The following is a 21046-nucleotide window of genomic DNA, read 5'->3' on the forward strand; positions in this document are numbered from 1 at the left end:
GGGTGTGCAGAGCTGACACTGGGAGGGTGGCTGGGCAGGAGCACACAGGCAGAGAGGGAGCAGGGGGTCCATTTCCACCGGAGGAAAGAGCCTTCCAGCAAAGGGAGCAGACCCAGGCAGAGGCGTGTCCTGTAGGAGTGACGGGTGGGGGTGGTGGAGTGGGGCCTGCAGGGGGTGTGGGGTCAGAGAGCCAGGAAGTGGCAGGCCTCTGGCTGGGCCATACCAGGGGCGTGGTTCCACTCTCTTGGATAGAGCCTTGCAGGAGGCTGAGCAGAGGAGCGAGGTGGTCCTCTTGGGTTTAGCCGCTGCTGGGTGGAGATGCCTTGATGGGAAGGACCAAGGGGAGACCATAATCTTTGGAAGAATGGCAGTGGTTTGGGCCACGGGGATGAGAAGTGGTTGGATATTTTTTCATTTTTATTTATTTATTTTTGGTTGTACTGGGTCTTCATTGCTACACACGGGCTTCCTCTAGTTTTCCTCTAGTTGCAGATAGCGGGGGCCACTCCTTTTGCCGTGTGTGGGCTTTTCATTGCAGTGGCTTCCCTTGTGAAGCACAGGCTTGGGGGTGTAGGCTCAATAGCTGTGGTACACGGGCTTAGTTGCTCCACAGCATGTACAATCTTTCCGGACCAGGAATTGCACTCATGTCCCCTGCACTGGCAGCTAGACTTTTATCCGCTGAGCCACCAGGGAAGTCCCAAGAAGTGGTTGGATTCTGCATTCAGTTTGGAGATCTTTTCACTCTTTCATTAAGGGTCAGTGCTTACAGTGAGATTTTATCTGTGTTTTGTCTCCCTTTCCTTCTGTAAAAATGGGATTCTACCTAAATTCATACTCTTTCACCCTGCACGGCCCCTGGCGTAAGGGTGCAGGAGCTAGCCCTCCCCTCTGCATGCACCACATCTGTCCCGGGGTATTCTTGACCTCTATTCCTGATCCTGGCTTGGCCACCAAAATTGTAGTAAATGAAAGTTCCCAGAATCAAGGTAGAGCCCAAGGAAGCCGCCTGCTTCTGCCAGGTGGTCCGGGGGCTGGGATGAGGAGCCGGGGTGGAGCTGGAGGACTGGGGGTGTCTCGTGGGAACTTGGCCACTGAGTTCAGAGTCCTGGGGGAGCCACAGGGAGGGACATTTCCAACCGTCTGTGGTGTCAAATCATGCCTGAATCTCCCAGGGACGGGACAGAAGTCAAGGAGCTCATGCGGGTGAAAAGCCAGCCCCTCGGGAGGTCCAGCCTCCATCTCTGGCCCCCAAGTGTGCTGAAACATCTTGTGGTGTCATCCAGCTTGCACAGGACCCGCCCTTGTATATAGAAAGTATTAGTCACTCAGTCATGTCCAACTCTTTGTGACCCCATGGACTGTGGCCTGCCAGGCTCCTCTGTCCATAGGATTTCCTAGGCAAGAATACTGGAGTGGGTTGCCATTGTATGCAGAGCTCACCCCTAATTGTCATAAGAACCTCATAAAAAAAAAAGAACTTCAAGTTAAGGTATCAGAGACTCACTACAGATTAGAAGGGCCAAGACTGTGGCCTGAGGAGCTGGATGCTGGTCTCAGGGTCCCACACCAGCCCTTCATCCCTGGTGAGAGGGAGCTGAGCCACAGTGAGGAGAAAGTGGAGGGTCTGCCCTGTCCCCCCAGGGAGGGTGACCTTCAAGAAGGATGGAGAGATGGAGAAGGAAGTTCGGAATCCTCAGGAAAAGTCCAGAGCGGGTAGCTGTCAGTGGGAGGAGGCGTCTGTCTAGTGTGGCCAGGCCAGATCAAGCAGTGCCCCCGGACTGGGTGGGTCAGCGGGCTGTTGCTGGAACAAGCTCCAAGGGCAGCCTCTGCCTGTTCCCCCTTGGCTCTAACTGGTGTTTTTAATGACTGTTCTGAAAATAATCCAACCACTTCCTGTGCTGATTCTTCTGATCCGGGCGTGTAGGGACCACAAAGTGAATTTGTCAAACAAGCAACATGCATTAGTGATTACTGCATACAAGGCATCGGGCAGGCCTCGTTCAAGGGATTGGAGCATGGTAAAAGGGGTCGGAAGCACTACGGGAGAGGACTAACATCAACCAACAGGTCAAGGGTAAGATGCTTTACTTCCCAGGTGGCGCCATGGTAAAGAATCCGCCTCACAGTGCAGGAGACGAAGGAGACTCGGTTTTGATCCCTGGGTTGGGAAGATCCCTTGGAGAAGGAAATGGCAACCCACTCCAGTATTCTTGCCTGGAGAATTCCATGGACAGAGGAGCTTGGCAGGTTACAGTCCAGGGGATCACAAAGAGTCGAACACAACTGAGCAGGCTCACACACACACACACACACACACACACACACACACACACGATGCTCTTGGAGGAATCAGCCTGCTTTCTGCCTGTATAACAAATGGACTGCCCCCTCGCCCCCATAATTGCTCTCACCTTCTGGGAAAGCCATCTGCCAGGAGGCACCTAGAGTGAGGGAAAGGATATGCCCTTTAGCCTGTCTGAAGCTTTCATGCACAGGCAGTGAGTTTTGGTGGTATAATATTTGATTTATGCACATATTGACTTACTTCTTTTTATAGCTTTGCTAATTACAAAATTATTACTAGTTGTAAATATTTCAAGTGGCACAGGAGAGAAGGCGCAGCCCCACGAGGTCAGAAGGTGGAGATCCACCCCTTCGCAATGGTCATCCCAGGGGGGCTGTGGAGACACAGGTGCCCTCATCTGCTCTTACCTGTTATCTTGTTGCCTACGAGCTGGGCGCTGAGATTTTCCTGATCACTGATTTCCACTGGCTCCTTATATACAAGGGATAGTAACCCTTTGACTATTGTATGTTTTACAGATATTTTCTACAAGCTTTTCTCTTCATTTGTAATATCTTCCTAATGTGGCTTTACATGTTTAAGTAATCAAAACTCTTCTGCTTTTCCCGCCAGCTTTCTGGATTTCTTGTCTGCTTAGAAAGGAGGTATGTATTATAATAGAAAGATTAAAAAAAGAAATAAAGATGTGACCTGAATTTCCAAAGATCGGGACAGCTAATTAGATTGTGGCACATTTGCCAGAGGGAATATCCAGGCCGACAATGATGATGAGTTTGTAGAGGCTGAGGGAAGTTACGGGCCCACCAGTGTCAGAGCAGAATCTGCAGAGGCGGTGGGTCAGAACACACTGGCCCTTCGTTCCAGGCCCGACCTGTTTGTCGGCATGAATCCCATACCCAGTGCCGCAGGCCTGGCTGTGGACGGAACCGGCTCCTGCTCTGCGGGGTTTACATGCCATGTTAAGCTCGGTGAAACCTAGCAGAGGGTTGAACCGACTCAGGAAGAGAAGGCAAAATGGTTTGCTTAGGGTGGTAGGGTTCTAAGCATTTTTTAAAAGTGTTTTTCAAATGCTATGATGGTATTTTTGCCATAAAATGGGGAACAGAGGAAGAGTTAAATGGTAAGTCATGTGCAAGGGACCGCAATTCTCCTGCTTTCGAAGTGGCTGGATGGGGAGGAGCGGGTCTTCCTCCTGGGTGTGGTGCCGGGAGCCCTCGGGGCCCAGACAGATACTCAGGTCTGCTTCCTCCGTGGTGCGGAGTCACCCTGCTCTCCAGGGTCCTCAGCTGGCCTCCCCTGTCACCTTCTCATGGACACTGACTGCCTTGGTGGGTCAAGCTGTTCTTCTGTCCTCTCTTGTCCATTTTAGTGGCCTCCTACTTGGTCCCCTGCTTCCCTTCTCTTCCCGATCCTTCCTGAGTGTGGGTTTCTGGATCTTTCTATCAGGCCCACCTGCCCCCATCAGTTCCCTGGCTGGCCTCCTTGGGGACTTCCCGCCCCCTCCAGGGTGGCACACCGGGCATCTACCGTCTGTCCTGTCCTTCTCCACCCACATCCTCCAAAGACACCAGACACTCTGCTGTAACGTCTGTGACTTCACTCCTCGTTTCAGCCAAGAACGTCCCTCCCTCTGTCCTCCCCAGATCAGCTCTTACATACCATCCATTCAGGTGTCACCTACAACTTCTTCCTGAATCCCTGGATCTGTGGACCAGGGGTGGGGAGCTCCTCCCCAGAGTCCCGGAACCCCCGGGGATCCTCTGTGATTCCTGCTGTGCAGACCTGGGTGATTTGCATGTCCTCCTGAGCCTGCCTCCTTGTTGACCAAAAAGAGTGGCAACCCCTGGTCTGAGACATTCTGAAGATTGATGGGAGCATATGAGAACGTGAGAGCAACGGTTAGCCCAGGCCTGGCAAGTCCTCCGGGGTCTGGCCCGTCGTCAGAGCTCGGGGCTGTCTCGTTGTTCCCTGAGGAGGAGCAGCACTGCTATAACCCTCGCTCCCCTGTGCCCTGTTGCTGCTGCCATCTGCCCACTATGTGATGCCGTTTTGGGGGAAAGAGGGGATTGTGGGGATCTTCAGCAGGGTGCCCCTCCCCCTGGAGCCAAGTGGACATTCAGCAGTCTTCAGGGGGTGAATGCTTTTCTGTGACCTGGCAGTCCCATTCTCCTTTAAAAAGCTGGTGGCCTGTGTTGAAATTTTGACCTTGGCTTAATTAGCATGAAAAGAGGTACTAAGAGTCCTGCTGGGCTGCTGAAATGGTTTTTCTGAGGAGGAAAGGGCTGCCTCGGGCTGACCCTAGGAAGCCTCTGTCCCATGCAGCCCATGAGGGCAGGGGGTGACCCCAGCAGTCAGCTCTGCAGCCCTGGGGATCTGGCTCAGCGCTGGAGGTCAGACCCACCCCAGAAACAGGAGCTACCGGGGCTCTGAGGCTGGGCCTTTCCTGTCCCCTCTCAAGGGGACAGACCTCTTGCCACCTCTAACCTGTCTCTCCCTCAGGACCGTGGCTGCTGTCAAACTTCCTGCCCTCTAACCCATTTTCCACTTACAAGGTTTTGAGTGACCCAGGCTGGCTCCTCAAGGTCACTCACCTGGTAAGGGCTCCCAGTGACTGACCCATGCCCTGGGGGACTCAGGCCCTTTTGCTGCACCAGGACCGTGGCTCTCTCTAGACCACACGTTCCTCGTTCTCAGGGCTCATCCTGGTGCACAGACCCAGTTGAAAGAGGAATGGAGTGATGTCATCAGAGCTGAGGATGCTCTGAGTAGGACAATGTGGGGTGAGGTGAGGGTTTGCGTGCTTTAGGTCCAGCCACCTGTGATGATGGAGCTTCCCATGTAGCTTGGCTGGGAAAGAATCTGCCTGCAATGCAGCAGACCCTGGTTTGATTCCTGGGTCAGGAAGATCCCCTGGAGAAGGGAAAGACTACCCACTCCAGTGTTCTGGCCTGGAGAATTCCATGAACTGTATAGTCCATGGGGTTGCAAAAAGTTGGAAAAACTGACCGACTTTCACTTTCACTCGTGACGATGCTAAGACCTGCCACTGGGAGAGGCTGCTTACCACCTCACTCCTATGAGAATCTCATTCTATCATCACCCCAGTTCTTTGGTGAATGGGTATGGCCGCCCGCCAGACACCAGCCCAACAAGTTGGTTTCTTTTTGTGTGGGCCTCTGGGTGGGTATCAGAGTCTGTTCTCATCCAGGGGTCTCAAGGTGACTGCCCTGGTAACATCGGGAACCTAAGTCAATACCGAGCTGATTCATGCACTCAAATGACCTCCTGGCTTGGCTTGACTCAGTAGTAAGTCTGCCTTTGTGAGTAGATTCCCCTGCAAACTGATGATCTCAGCTCCAGAAATAGGACACAACAGCCTAATTCGTATGCAGACCTGTAGCAGCAAACACATGTAGATCCCACTGTTCTGACTTCACTGCAAGCCCTTTGCAAGGAGGACACTGTCCCATTTATTTTGGGTGGCTTCCACAGTGCCTAGGAAAGCTCTAAAATTATTCCAAATGCTAGTTTAGGGGCCAGAGCTGGTGTATCCTTCAGGGGAAGAGACTTTTCTGTAAACTCAGAGTTGGATGGGGGCCATGCCTCGTGTAAATCTGTGACTAATTTCCTAAGCAGCCACCTGTCCAATCAGCAGGAAGTCCCTGCCCTGTGTCCCGAGAGTGTCCTTCTCCCTCCCCGGTGTCCCAAGCCTCAAGAGTTTACCAAGGTCAAAGGGAAGGGCCTCTGTCTTTCCCTAAGGGAGAGGACAGGGCGTCATCGACCCACTTCTTCTGTTGCCTCCTGCTGAAGCCAGCGAACAGACCAAGAGTGCCCCTCCTCTAGCACGTGAGAGAGGTTAGATTTGGAAATTTACAGAATGGAAGACAGAGACCTTAACAGTAGAGAATTCCTGCTGGTGGTGGTGGTTTTTCTTTCTTAGCAGTTGAGCTGTGAGTGACATTTTCTCATTTAAATATTTTGGGTCTGAGAGCCATGCCACGTGGATGATCCTCTGAGCATCTTCCTGATGGCAGCTTCTGGGAGACCAGCTGTCAGCCATGTCCCCTCCGTAGGGGTTCCCTGTCTATGCATCCTTCAGCCCACAGCTCTATGACTCCACCCGTCTTACACCCTGCTCTCTTTTGATTTAGTTCTGTAAACTCCATCTAACCCAGGGCTTCACCTTTTGTGCTCCTGCCCTGCCTCCTGCCCCAGGGAAAGGCTGTGGATTCAGACCCAGAACCCCAGTGCCCTGGCCCTCAGGGTGAGCCTGTTCGTACCACCGTGACACCCTTATATGAGGGAAAATGCTTTTCTTAACGACAGAAGAGGCTCGGGTTTTGAAAAGAAACTGCCAAGAAAAAAGAATTTGCCAGAGATTGGAAATACAGTGGCCCGTTTCTGATCAGAACTTTGTGAAGGCCAACTTTGAGGTGGGTGGACGGGCAGGACTTGTCAGGTCTCCCTACCTCTGAACCTGACCCAAATTTAGATGGTTGCAAACAGATGCTCACTGAGCACACATCAGGCTGAAGCACCGGGCCAGAAGCGAGGCTCTGGGAGCCGGGAGCAGGTATCGGGGCAAAGATATGTGTGGCTGGGTCCTGCTCTCTGACAAACTCACAGGAAGACAGAGGAGGAAGATTTGTAAGCAAGAGCTAGTACACATCTCCCCTCATTCCTACCCTGGACATACAAATAGTATGATAAATGCCATTTCTAGTAGATGTTTGCCAAAATCTCTATCAGTGTATAAGACAGGCAAAATTCTATCGATCTGGGACTTTTATTCTAGTGAGAAGACAGACAACAAACATGTACCTGGGACTTATATTCTGGTGGGGAGATAGACAATAATGAATAATAAATATATTATGGACAAAGATAAGACCTATAAAAGAAAAAATAAAACCAAGAAGGAGGATAGAGGATTCCTTAGGCTGATAGTTTAGATGTTGTGAGCAGGAAAGGCACCATGGAGGAGATGACCTTTCAGCAGAGACATAAACCAAATGAAGGAGAAGACTGGTTCTCAGGGAGACTGTATAGGAGGAGGGAGGAAAGGCTGGAGGCAGCTGCGGGGGAGAGTTGGTGGAGCAGGGACAGACGGACAGACGGACAGACGGACAGACGGAGATCAGAATAGGATGGCATTGCAGGGTTTGGGGTTTAATCTAGGTGTAACCAGAGCCACGGGAGGACAGACAGCTGTGAAGTGACCTGAGCTGACTTGGATGCAGGAGACATGTGTGTGAGAAGGCTGGGTCAGCTGGATGTGGTCAGCTGGGTTTAGAGTCCGGCTCTTTCTTGCTGGGCAACCTTGGACAGATTACTCCCCCTTCCTGAGCCTTAGTTTTCTTCTCTGTGAAATGGGCGTGTAGGGCATTTGCAAGGATCAGCAGTGTAGTATGTGAGAAGCCCTCAGCCCCCTGTAACATGACTTCATCCACGCCTTCTTCTTCTTACCTCTCTGTTCTGCTTTCTGTAAAACAAGCATTAGATCACTGTTGCTATGGCAGTAGTCATTTTTTTTCCCCTTTGGGAGTGTAGATTTAAGAACTGTTTAAGAAGCCCCTTCAGAGCATTAAATACTCTCAAGAAAATTTCCGCTCCTGTGTTAGGGTGGTTGGCAATGCCTTTCCTCCTTGAGATGGTCACAGCATCCAGCTGTGGGGCTGGGGGTCCAGGCCAGCTTCCATCTCTCATGGGAGTCACCTGACCTCCCCTGCATCTCTCCTTCCTGCCTTCCAGCAAGGAGCCAGTCCTGCTGACCATCAGCCAGAGCACATGTGGGACTCTGTGTGTGCAGAGCCACCCGCTTCAAGGCTATCTCCCTGGCGACCAGCCGTCCACATTCACGCGACATTTGTACAGCAGCAGCTCTGCACTGGGTGATGAAACACGCCCAGGGTGTCACTGCTATTGCTCTTTCAACATAAATTTGCTGCCCCCCTTCTTTTAAGCACAAAGGTAGAAGACAGCCTGACAGCCTGCCAGCAAAATTTCTAATTGTCTTCATCTTAGGCAAGCTGGTGCTCCCCACATCCTAAACAGGGTGAGAGAACACAGGTGCTGAGCCCTTGTGTATGGGAACTTTTCTGCTTCAGAAGAAAATAGATTTGAGCTTTTGATCTGTGAGGCGTCCCATAAAAATGTTAATTTTTTGATGATGTAAGATGTGGTTCCTGACAAAGGTCCGTATACTCAAAGCTATAGTTTTTCCGGTAGTCATGTATGGATGTGAGAATTCAACCATAAAGAAGGCTGAGCACCAAAGAACTGATGCTTTTGAACTGTGGTGTTGGAGAAGACTCTTAAGAGTCCCTTGGACTGCAAGGAGATCCAACCAGTCCATCCTAAAGGGAATCAACCCTGAATATTCATTGCAAGGACTGAAGATGAAGCTGAAGCTCCAATATTTTGGCCACCTGATGCTAACAGTCAACTCCTTAGAAAAGACCCTGATGCTGGGAAAGATTGAAGGCAGGAGGAGAAGGGGACGACAGAGGACGAGATGGTTGGATGGCATCACTGACTTGATGGACATGAGTTTGAGCAAGCTCTGGGAGATGATGAAGGACAGGGAAGCCTGGTGTGCTGCAGTCCATGGGGTCGCAAAGAGTTGGAAATGATTGAACGACTGAACAACAGCAAAGACATGGTTCCCCAAATTTCTTTTCTTTCTGAAACATAAGACCAGCAAAATATGGGTCCTGTCCAGGGCTCATTAGATGCTTCATTTGCAAGTGACAGAATCTCAACTCGAATATAAGCAAAGGTGTTGCTTTAATCATAAAGGAGTTGTTATGGCGTTAGAGGCACCCGTGGATCCAGGGTCTCCATCCACATCTGTCTCTCTGTCTCTGCCATTCCCCTTCTCCAGTGGCCTTTTCCCATGTGGCTGGTGTTGTGGTTGCCTGGCAGCCAAGAGCTCACATCCTACCAGTCCTGTCACCCACGTAGAATGAGATCTTGGTGGGAAATGAGCTGGAGAGAGAACCCCATGGGGCCACCCTGGATCCATCATGAGTCATTTCAGCAGGAGCCGGGTACTTTGACTGCGGTACACTGGTCGCTTCACAACATCTATGAGTCATAGGCTTAATATGCTCATTATATGTTCTTAAATAAAATTTTACTTTAGATCTGTTTTAGATTTACAGAGAGATGACAGGCGTAGTACACAGAGTTCTTATGGACCTAGCACTGATTTCCCCTGTGATCAACATCCTACATTAGTGGGTTTAATTCAGTTCAGCTCAGTTGCTCAGTCGTGTCCGACTCTTTGCGACCCCATGAATCGCAGCACGCCAGGCCTCCCTGTTCATCACCAACTCCCAGAGTTCACTCAAACTCACGTCCATCGAGTCGGTGATGCCATCCAGCCATCTCATCCTCTGTTGTCTCCTTCTCCTCCTGTCCCCAATCCCTCCCAGCATCAGTCTTTTCCAATGAGTCAACTCTTCACATGAGGTGGCCAAAGTACTGGAGTTTCAGCTTCAGCATCAGTCCTTCCAAAGAATACCCAGGAGTGATCTCCTTTAGGATGGACTGGTTGGATTTCCTTGCAGTCCAAGGGACGGGTTACACTTGTCACAATTAATGAACAGATGTAAACACATTCTTCTTTTTAAAAAAAAAAATTTTATTGAAGTATAGTTCATTTACAATGTTGCGTTTAATGTCCCCTATGCAGCAAAGTGACTCAATTATCCATATATATACATTCTTTTTCATATTCTTTTCCATTATGATTTATCACAGGATTTTGAATACACTTCCCTGGGCTATACAGTAGGATCTGGTTGCTTATCCACCCTATGTATAATAGTTTGCTTCTGCTAACCCTAAACTCACAATCCTTTCCTCCCCTCTACCCTTGGCAACTACACGTCTATTCACTCACTATGTCTGTGGTTCTGTATTTCATAGATCTGTTCATTTGTGTCATATTTTAGATTCCACGTATAAGTGATATCATATGGTGTTTGTCTTTTTCTTTCTGGCTTACTTTGCTTAGTATGACAATCTCTAGATCTACCTGTGTTGCTGCAAATGGCATTACTTCATTCTTTTTTATGGCTGAGTACTATTCCATTGTACAAATGTATCATGTCTTCGTTATTTGTTCCTCTGCCAATGGACACCTAAGTTGCTTCCATGTCTTGGCTATTGTAAATAGTGCTGCAATGAACATAGGGGTGTATATATCTTTTCAAATTGCAGTTTTGTCTGGGTATATGCCCAGGAGTGGGATTGCTGGGTCATATGGTAGTTCTGGGGCTACCCAGGTGGTGCTAGTGGTAAAGAACTTGCCTGCCAATACAGGAGAAATAAGACGAGGTATGATCCCAGATCCCCTGGAGGAGGCCAGGGCAACCCACTCCAGTGTTCTTGCCTGGAGAATCCCATGGACAGAGGAGCCAGGTGGGCTGCAGTCCATGGGGTTGCAAAGAGTCCGACACGACTGAAGGGACTTAGCACAGCACAAGGCAGTTCTAGCTTTAGGTTTTTGAGGAAGCTCCAGACGGTTTTCCATAGTGACTGTGCCAATTGACATCCCCACCAGTAGGTATTGATACATATTCTTACCAAAAGATCATACTTTATTCCGATTTTCATGTTTTCTTTTTTCCCCTTTGAAGATCCCAACCAGGAAACCACATAAGGCCAGTCATCCTGTCTCCTGGGGATCCTTTTGCTGTGAGAGCTTCTCAGACTTTCCCGGGTTTTGATGCCCTTGAGAGTTTCGAGGAGGACTGGTCAGCTGTTTTGCAGGATGTCCCCCACTTGGGGTCTGTGTGATGAGTTTCTCATAATTGGACTGGACGTGCATTCCGGGAGGGAGACCACAGAGGTGAAAGGCCGTGTGCATCACCTCCTACCCAGCATCCATGCGTCCACTTAGTGCGTCACTGCGGGTATTGACTGTGACCCTGGTGGAGGTGTCTGTGGGGTGCCTCCGCTGAGTGTATGCGTGTGGGTATGTATGCATGTGTGATCAGTTGTGTCTGACTCTTTGTGACCCCATGGATTGTAGCCCGCCGGGTTCCTCTGTCCATGGGGATTCTCCAAGCAAGAATACTGGAGTGGGTTGCCAAGCCCTCCTCCAGAGGATCTTCCTGACTCAGGGATCAAGCCTATGTCTCTTGTGCCTCCTGCGCTGGCAGGCAGATTCTTTGCTGCTGCGCTACCTGGGAAGTTACTCTGTTTCCTCCTCCCCGCACTGTCCTCTTCTGGAGGACGTGGCCGTGCACAGCCCGTCCCTGGGAAGAGGGGAGGTAGGCTCCTTCCTCCAGGGCAGAGGATCCGCATAAATCCTTCTGAGTTCTGCCGCAGGGAAATCTTCTTATCCTGGGTATGTGTTCACTCAGCCATTTATTTCTACCTGTACGGACTCATGGATATTTATTTTAGTCTTTGGGTTATAGTCCAATACTCCCCCCTCTTTTTTTTTTTTTTTTTGCTCTAAGTGTTCCCACTTTCACCATTGAGAGCTCCTTCAGTGAGCTCCTGTGGGCCTTCCATGTTCCTCCGTGTGCTTTTCTTTCTTTCTTTTAAGCACTTCTTTACTTTCTGAGGCCAGAAGGTGCTCCAGCTCACCTTTTGTATTTCTCACTCTGTTCCTAATCAGCGGTCTCTCCTAGGGGCCCTGGTTCCTTTTACAGGAGAATGGTATTAAGAACCTGTATCTGGTACTGAGTGTGCTCATTGCTAGTGGGGGTGTGGCTTCTAGGCCCTCCTCGAAGCTGACCAAGTGAGGAAGTACACGTGATATACTGACTCCTATATGTTGTTGCCCAGTCACTAAGCTGAGTCCGACTCTTTGCGACCCCATGGACTGCAGCACGCCAGGCTCCTCTGTCCTCCGCTATTTCCCAGAGTTTGCTCAGATTAACGTCCATTGAGTCGGTGATGCTCTCTAACCATGTATGTACAGATATCTCTAAATCTTTCCTGCAACCTTGGTAGCCATGTGAATGCACATGTGACCTTGTTTATATCTCCAGCTCTGGTCCTTTCCACTTGGACCCTTCCTGCCTCTCCTCTTGCTTGTCTGTTACCTTTCACTCCCCCAGTGAGAAAGCCACCACCCACCACTCACTGCTTGCTCCACTCCAGAATCCATGTGTACCGTGTTTGGAGGGTCGATCAGGGTTGGGGGGGTGCTCTCAGAGCCTAGCCATCTGGATGCAGAGGTGAGGAAGGGCCAGAGGGGGCTTCCAGCTGGGCAGTTTGGCTGGGCAACCAGTAGACTCTGTGAGCCGCACACCCCAGGACTGCGGCTGCCGAGCAATCCAGGCTCCCCAACCTGGAGGCTGAGGCCCAGCAATGTTGGAGGAGTTTATCATCTGCTGTGGATTCGCAGACGATGGAGCTGCTTCTCTGCAGAGAGCTTGATAAGAGGCCTGGACAGATGCTCATTTCTTCCTCCTGCCCGAGCAGAATGCGGTGGCTGCCGAAAGAGTGAAGTGATAAGAAGGAAGTTTTGATGAGACGTTGCATGCGGAGGCAGGAGGCATGCACAGCTTGGCAAACCATCCAAGGCTGGAGAGAGTAAATAAAGATGCAGGAAGGGACCTGTATCAGACCAGCCTGAGACTATCTTAAACCAGGGAGGATGTATAAGGAATAAAGAGTCTCAGAAAAAAAGGCCTACCGTGTAGCATATGGAACCATAGTCAATGCTTTGTGAAAACCTGTAAGGGGAAAGATTCTGAAAAAGAATAGATTTATATATACCTAATGGCAACCCACTCCAGTACTCTTGCCTGGAGAATCCCATGGAGGGAGGAGCCTGGTAGGCTACAGTCCATGGGGTCGCAAAGAGTCGGACACGACTGAGCGACTTCACTTTCACTTTTACTTTCATAAGTGAATCACTGTGCTGCAAACTTGAAACTAACGTGACGTTGTGAATCAACCATGCTTCAAAACATAAAAATAAATTTAAAAAAGACTGTCCACGTGCTAGAAGAGGAAGGAGTTAATTTCCAACTAAGCACTGAATCTCTTGATGAGAAGCCTGAGGTTGAAACGGTGACTGAAAAATGTTGAAAGGTAGCCCTTGTCTTGATCTCCATCCAAAGCGACTTTCCCTTTGAAAAGTCCCCCAGCTAGACCCTGGTAGCGTGGGCAGGGCCCCCAGAACCCCAGGAAATGAGACCAGTGGCTTCTTACGTGTTCAGTCTGGAATCTGCCTCTGGTACAGGGTTCCCGGTAGCCAGGGTTGAAGCCCTCTTGTCACTTTGCCCTTCCTGGAGGGAATCTGAGTTTGGGGCAGGCTACCTGCTGGCTTTGGTCATCCCACACTACAGCCATGAGCCCCTGTGTCTGTGTTTTGTGGATCAGCAGAACTGGCTTGAATATTTTGCTCAAGAATAGCTCAACACTCAGGTCTTCCTGGTGGTCCAATGGTTAAGACTCTGCACTTCCACTGTAGGGGCCATGGGTTTGATCCCTGGTCAGAGAACTAAGATCCTGCCAGCCATGCAGCATGGCCAAAAAAAAAAGGGGGGGGAGAACTAGATGTTGGGTATATGGGAATTTCTGTATTAACTTGAAGTAATTCTGTGGATTTAAAATTGTTCTAAAATTAAAATTTATTAAAACAAAATTTTTACAGTAGTTCAACACTGGCAGTGGATGCAAGAAGTCCCCTATAACCCGGCCCCCATAGGATGGGTTTTCTGTGGACACTTGTAGGTTTCCAAGAAAATGAAGAAGATTCCATCTTCTGTGTCCCCCTACCCCAACCCAGATGTAGCCAGGACCCTGCATCACCTCAATGCCACGTGTTCCTCTCTCCATCTCTGAGATGTTGCCTCTCCTCAGAATTTGCCAGCGAGGTCATAGAGCTCAGAGCTTGATGGCTGTGGGAAGCAGGTGTGGGCTGTCAGAGGCAGCTTTCCTCGGGTGTGTGCGTGTCTGCCTGGGTGTGTGTGTGTATGCTCTGTAAAATCCTATTCCAGCCATTAAACACCAGTGTGAAGTTCACACAAATCCCTCTCAGGTGTGTGCTGGTTAATCTAACCCTCCCCACAAGACACAAACAGCCTCCAAGGCCAATTCCATGAAACCCTTTTCATAGCAGCCAATGAAAATACACCATCTTTCAATTTTCTAGAAATAATCATTTTTCTAATGCTGCAGTCCAGATGGATTCCCTGAAGAGATGCTGTTCTCAGGCAGGTGGGTTTGATGTAATTGTGTTCGTGGTTAAAAAAAAAAAAAAAAAAACCCGACTCCAGACCAGGAGCTTCTCAAATGCTGTCATCCTCCTTGTTTGTCGGTAGGCTTTCCTTTCCACACTGGCCTTCCACCCACTCTCTCGCTTTAAAAAGAGAACAGAAAATGGTGTACAAAATGGCAGAAAAATGGAAAAGGTAGACCTCTTTGGGCTCCTCAGCTGAGCCACGGTGTCTGCCGGGGCTTCTTGCGTTTGCCTTGTGGAGGAGTTGGTCAGGTTGAGGGTTTATCACCGTCTGGAATAAATATGCAGTTATCTGAGTCCATGTAAACCTCTCCCGTGACTAATCTGATGTTCTGTGACAGAACTTTAATGAATCATTGCTACATGTGTTTAGCTGCCTCACAGAGAAAGGAAAAGCGCTATCTTTGAGTAAACAAATCCAGGGTTCTCCGCATTCCATTCTTTGCTTTAAATGGGGAGCAAATAAGAAACACGGCTGCAGTCAGTCAAGGTTCCCTGCCCACCCCGATGGTTGTGAAAATGTCCCCCCTGGGAGCCTCCATCTGTGTGACCGCTCCTCTGCGTTAGCGAGGAGGTGAGCTATGGCAGCCTTCTAGCAAGCTGCGCTCCCTCCGTCCGTGGCATTTACATCTCAGGGTCGCTGTGTGTGTTTCCACACATAATCTCTGGGAAAAGAAACCCGGGGGTGGGGGTGGGAATTTAAGATGAGGTGACTGTCCTAAGCCACGGGCACTGGATGGAGAGAGATTGGTGCTGAAAGGGATAGGAGAACATGTCTTAAATGGATGAATGGGCAGATGGATGCTCGGACGTATGTGTGAATCACAGCTGTTTGGATGAATGCATGGAGGGGATGGATGGGTGCATGGATGGATGGTGGGATATAGCTATGAATGGGTGTGTGAATGATGCATGCATGCACAGATGCTTAGATGAATGTGTACATGGACGGATAGATGGACGACTGAATGGTGCGTGGGAGCTTATATATATATATGCGTATATATAAATATTATATATATAAGCGTATATACAGATGGGTGCATGCATGGATGCGTGCATGAATGAATGCTTAGGTGAATGTGTATGTGGATGGATGGTAGATAATGGATGAGTGGATGCTTAGATGTATGTATATATGGTGAATGGCTGATGGGATGGATGACTGGAAGCTTAGATGTATGTACATATGGACGGATGGATACATGCATGTTTAGATGTATGTATTTATGGGTGGATGGATGGATTGGTGCTTGTCTATATGCATGGATGCTTAGATGTATGTATATATGGTGGATGACGGATTGGATGGACACATGGAAGCTTAGAAGTATGTATGGATGAATTAATAAAAGAAAGGTGTTTGATTTGGGCTGGGCAAATGTCATTCACTCACAAGTCTAGCAGGCAGGTAGACACACATTCATTGAGAATTTATTTTGTGACAGACGCTGCTCCGGATGTTGAAAGTGAAAGAGTAAAGTGAAGATGCTCAGTCGTGTCCGACCCTTAGTGACCCCATGGACGGCAGCCCACCAGGCTCCTGCGTCCATGGGGTTCTCCAGGCAAGAGTACTGGAGTGGGGTGCCATTTCCTTCTCCAGTGCATGAAAGTGAAAAGTGAAAGTGAAGTCGCTCAGTCGTGTCCGACTCTTAGCGACCCCATGGACTGCAGCCCACCAGGCTCCTCCGTCCATGGGATTTTCCAGGCAAGAGGACTGGAGTGGGGTGCCATTGACAAAACTGGAACAGCTTCAGTGCAGAAACCAAGGGGTTTCCAATGCCCATGGATAAAGATTTGGGTGTTGGGAGCACACAATTCCTGCCTGCAAGTGGCTTACCTTCTAGGGAGTAGGGTCCACTGGGATCTTAGAGACTTAGAAAGGCTTCTGAGAAGGTGGCTCTGACCTGGGCCCGAATGAAGAGGGGCCAGCTCTGAGCAGGTGGGGCCAGGCCTTCCAGCACAGGGACCAGTCTGGAGACTGTGGAGGGCATTACACGGGCCTCTGGGGCTGCAGCAGGCTGCAGCTATGTGCTTTGGGGCCCACCCCTGCAGGGCCCCTCAATCCTTGTCTTTGCCTGTCCTGGGGCTGACCCACATGGACACACCACCAGGCCCCTGTCTTCTGGCTTCTGGTTGGGTTCGGCCAACGGGGAGCCCTGGCAGATGCTTGGGGGAGAGGGAGACAGCCTCTGGCCAGTGTTTCCCTTCACTGGAGGTCACCTTTCTTCTCACGGCAGCCTGCTGTTTGTGGGTTTCTTTCAGTTTCCTGGTAAGGGGTTACCCCCCAACCCTATGGTCCGGTGGGAACTGCTCCACCATGATGACCTCCAGACCTCCATCTCTGAGGCTTCCCTGTGCCCTGCCCACACCTTTACAAAGAGCCCCCTAACCCTGATCAATAAGGTAGTTAGCACAAGGAGGGACCCAGGAAGCAGATCCTCAGAGGCTGGGGTTGGGTTGGTCATAGATTCAAGGTAACCCCCTGGAGGGGGAAACAGGACACAGGTAAATATGGGCGTGGTGGCGCCTCGATGATCCCCATAATTACAGGGCAGCGGTGGGTGGGCAGGCGGACAAGGTGCTGCAGGTGGTTATGGTTTCCTAGTGGTGACTGAAGACTGTTTAGTCTCTAGGCTTCCTCTCACCTACACAGCAAACAAGGGACATTGAGATTACTGGTCAAGCAGTGAAGACCCAGAGGGACAGCTGTGAAGGAGCCTCGTGGCTCCTGAAGTCTTAGGACCAGGCCTTGGCGTCTGGCTTTGAGGCCAGCAAGTGAGTGTTCTTGAGCGTGGCCGGGTCTCTGAAGCTGAGCCTGCGTCCTCAGCCGGGGCCAGTTCACCCCCAGGGACAGTGGACACAGTCCAGGGATAGTCGGGGTTGTCACAGCAAGAAGGGTATTGCTGGATTCTAGAGGGTGAAGACCAGGGAGGCAGTGCCGGACAGCTCCTCAGCAAAGAATGATCTGGCCCCAACGGCCCTGGAGATAAAGAGAGGGCTTCTGAGACAAGGCCTGGGGCTAAGTGAGCAGAGCATTCTGAGCTTCCAGGTTCCCTGAGCCTCCTCCACCTGTAGAGAGGTCTCCGGCCCTGATTCTTTCCCAGACGCAAGGTGTAGAGGGGGATGAATGTGCTGAGCAACAGGCTGAACACACACTCAGTGGAAGGGACTGAGGAAGGCCTGGAGCTGCCCTCCACACCACAGCCCCACGAAATAGCGAGCCCCACAGCACACCCACGAGAAAGCAGCGGAGACCAGACAGAGGTTGGCGCATGCCCAGGTAACTCACCTGTTGAGCAGGTGCAGGTGTCCAAAGGATCCCAGTGCATGACAGAGGATTTTCACAAACGTGATCAGTGGTCCAGAGGTTGTATCCTTACTGGTGGGGGTCAGTGTAAGCCCCAGCAACCGCTACGTGGCCATTGCCTGGAGAAAGCCTCTTCTCCATCCTGAACAGGAAGGAGCAGCATAAGCCATCTGCTCGTACAAGTGGAGGGTCTGCACAGTTTAACCACGTGGTCTTCCTTCCACTAAAGCCAGCCTGGCTCTCCCACTGCTGAGTGCAGTCCTGGACCAATGCTACGTCACCTGTGTCCCCCAGTGGGACAGGCTGACTTCCTGATGGCTGGTGAATTACACTAGTCCTGTCGCTCTCGGCACCGAAGAATTTATGCTTTTGAACTGTGATGTTGGAGAAGACTCTTGAGAGTCCCTTGGATGACAAAGGAGATCAAACCAGTCAATCCTAAAGGAAATCAACCGTGAATATTCATTGCAAGGACTGATGCTGAAGTTGAAGCTCCAATAGTTTGGCCACCTGACATGAAGAGCTGACTGAATGGAAAAGACCCTGCTGCTGGGAAAGATTGAAGGCGGGAGGAGAAGGGGGCGACAGAGGGTGAGATGGTTGGATGGCATCATCAGCTCGATGGACATGAGTTTGAGTATGCTCGGGGAGTTGGTGATGGACAGGGAAGCCTGGTATGCGGCAGTCTATCGGGTCGCAAAGAGTCAGACATGACTGAGTGACTGAACAGACTGACTGTCATTCTCGGAGGCGCAGCTTGCTGTCCTTGTGTGGACAAAAGGTTTCCCTTCCTGCCCTCGGTCTGCAGCCAGCACCACCCTCTTGGACTTGCAGGATCTCCTCCATCACCACAGTCTTCATACTGCATCATTCCCAACAGCCAAGACATTTCATAACAAGAAGTGCCACCACTCCTGAAAGAGGTCACCAGGACCACGTGGTCCCAACTGTGAAACTGAAGATTCGCAGTGGAATCCCACAGCAGACGGAAGTTCTTATAGGACAACCGGGCCGGAGCAGCCTGGAGGGCACCAGGAACCCTCCTGAGCAGGAACAGGGACCCTGAGGACCTGTCTGCTCCGTCTCCATCTCCCCTACCCCCAGCACGCCTGTGAGCAACTAATGGTGAAGAGAAGGGTCTTGCTATTTGCTGCCAGCTGGGGGTCCCAGTTGGTGGGCTGTCTTCACAGTATGGCCCGGGGGACACTGATGAAGGGACCCTGCCGGGGAGGGGGGCAGGACTCTGCGAGGTGCAGCTGGTCCTCATCCACTTCCTGAGAGTGCAGCTGACTGAGGAGCTGATCTTAGGTGATTCACGGTGGGAGGCAAAGGGTTAGCCTTTCGGCTGGAAACGGAAGGAGCACGGATGGAGACCACGTGACCAGGTGGGTCGTAGGGAGGCACTAGGGGATTTCGTGGCTGGGCACATGGGAACATGTTCGTGGCCCCTGTCCATACCCACTGGAGCTGCGGGGGTGTCTGCATATTTCAAGGCACCTAGGGCAGCCCATCTTACTGATACCAGCCTGTTAATTCCATTAGCCCAGTGTTTGCTCGCTGGAGCCGTATAAAAGAAGCAAGATTTCTAAAAATCAAAATTAAATTTTAAAAAATGCACCATCAACAAAATATCAAAATTTAAAATGAAAACCAGTGCAGCACCAAATCTAATTGAGTCTAGGGAAAAGTGAGGCCTTGGTTTGTTAGGTTCCCTGGGTTATTGTAACAAATGACCACAAACTGTGGGGGCTTAGAACAAGAGAAAGCTTTTGTCTCCCGGTCTGAAGGGCGGAAATCTGAAGTCAAGGTGTACGTAGGGCTGGTCCTTCTGCAGGCTCTGAGCAGGGGGTTTGTCTGTGTCTCTCCCAGCTTTCAGCCAGCGGCTGGCAGTTCTTGGCATCCTTGGCTCGGTGTCCAGAATCACTTGGGTCTCTGCCTCCATGTTCATATCATCTTCCCGTGGGTGTCTCCTCCCGCCCTGGTGTTTTATAAGGACACTTGTCATTGGATTCAGGGCTCACCCTAGTCCAGGACGACCCCGTACTAAGCTCCTTAAGTCTGTTACATCTCCAGAGGCGCGTACTCCAAACAGGGTCACATTTATGGATTCCAGCTGGACATGCCTTTCGGGTGAGTGGGGGCACCATTCAACGCGCTTCACCTGGAGGCAGACTTATCAACAGCATTTTCAAAATCTACTTGTTTGCTAATCTTATCTTTTTAGATGTATCATTCTTTTATGCCTGGGTTTTAAAAAAAATTATTTATTCATTTATTTTATTGGCGTGTAATTGCCTTACAATATCATGTTAGTTTCTGCTGTACAACAACGTGCATCAGCTATGGGCATACACACACTCTCCCCCTCTTGGACCTCATCCCCATGCCATCCCGCCGCTCTAGGTCATCACAGAGCAGCGGGCTGAGCCCCTCCACTCTACAGCGGCTTCCTGCCAGCTTGCTATCTTGCACACGGAAGTATATGTATGTCAATGCCACTCTCTCAGTTCATCACACCCTCTCCTTCCGGCTCAGTGTCCACAAGTCTCTTTGCTACCTTTGCGTCTCCACTCCTGCCCTGCAAATAGGTACATCAATACCATTTTTCTATATTCCGTATAGATGTGTTGTTCAATTGCCAAGTCATGTCGAACTCTTTTCAACCCCATGGACTGCAGCATTCCAGGCTTTCCTGTCCATCACCATCTCCCAGAGCTTGCTCAAGTTCACATCCATCGAATCAGTGGTGCCATCCAACCATCTCATCCTCTGTTGCCCCCTTCTCCTCTTGCCCTCAATCTTTCCCAGCATCACGGTCTTTTCCAATGAGTTGGCTCTTTGCATGAGGTGGCCAAAGTATTGGAGCTTCAGCTTCAGCATCAGTCCTTCCAGTGAATACTCAGGACTGATTTCCTTTAGGAGTGACTGGGTGGATCTCCTTGCAGTCCAAGGGACCCTCAAGAATCTTCTCCAGCACCACAATTCAAAAGCATCAATTCTTCGGCGCTCAGCCTTCTTTATGGTCCAACTCTCACATACGTACATGAGTACTGGAAAAACCATAGCTTTGACTACGATATTTGTATGTCTCTTTCTGACAACTGCAGTCTGTATGACAGATTCTAGGTCCATCCACATCTTTACAAATGACTGTGTTTCTTTCTTCTTTATGGCTGAGAAAATGTATACAATACTGTATATATGTACCACATCT

Source organism: Oryx dammah, unplaced genomic scaffold (genome assembly GCF_014754425.2).
Source record: "Oryx dammah isolate SB20612 unplaced genomic scaffold, SCBI_Odam_1.1 HiC_scaffold_2, whole genome shotgun sequence".
NCBI classification, from domain to species: Eukaryota; Metazoa; Chordata; class Mammalia; order Artiodactyla; family Bovidae; genus Oryx; species Oryx dammah.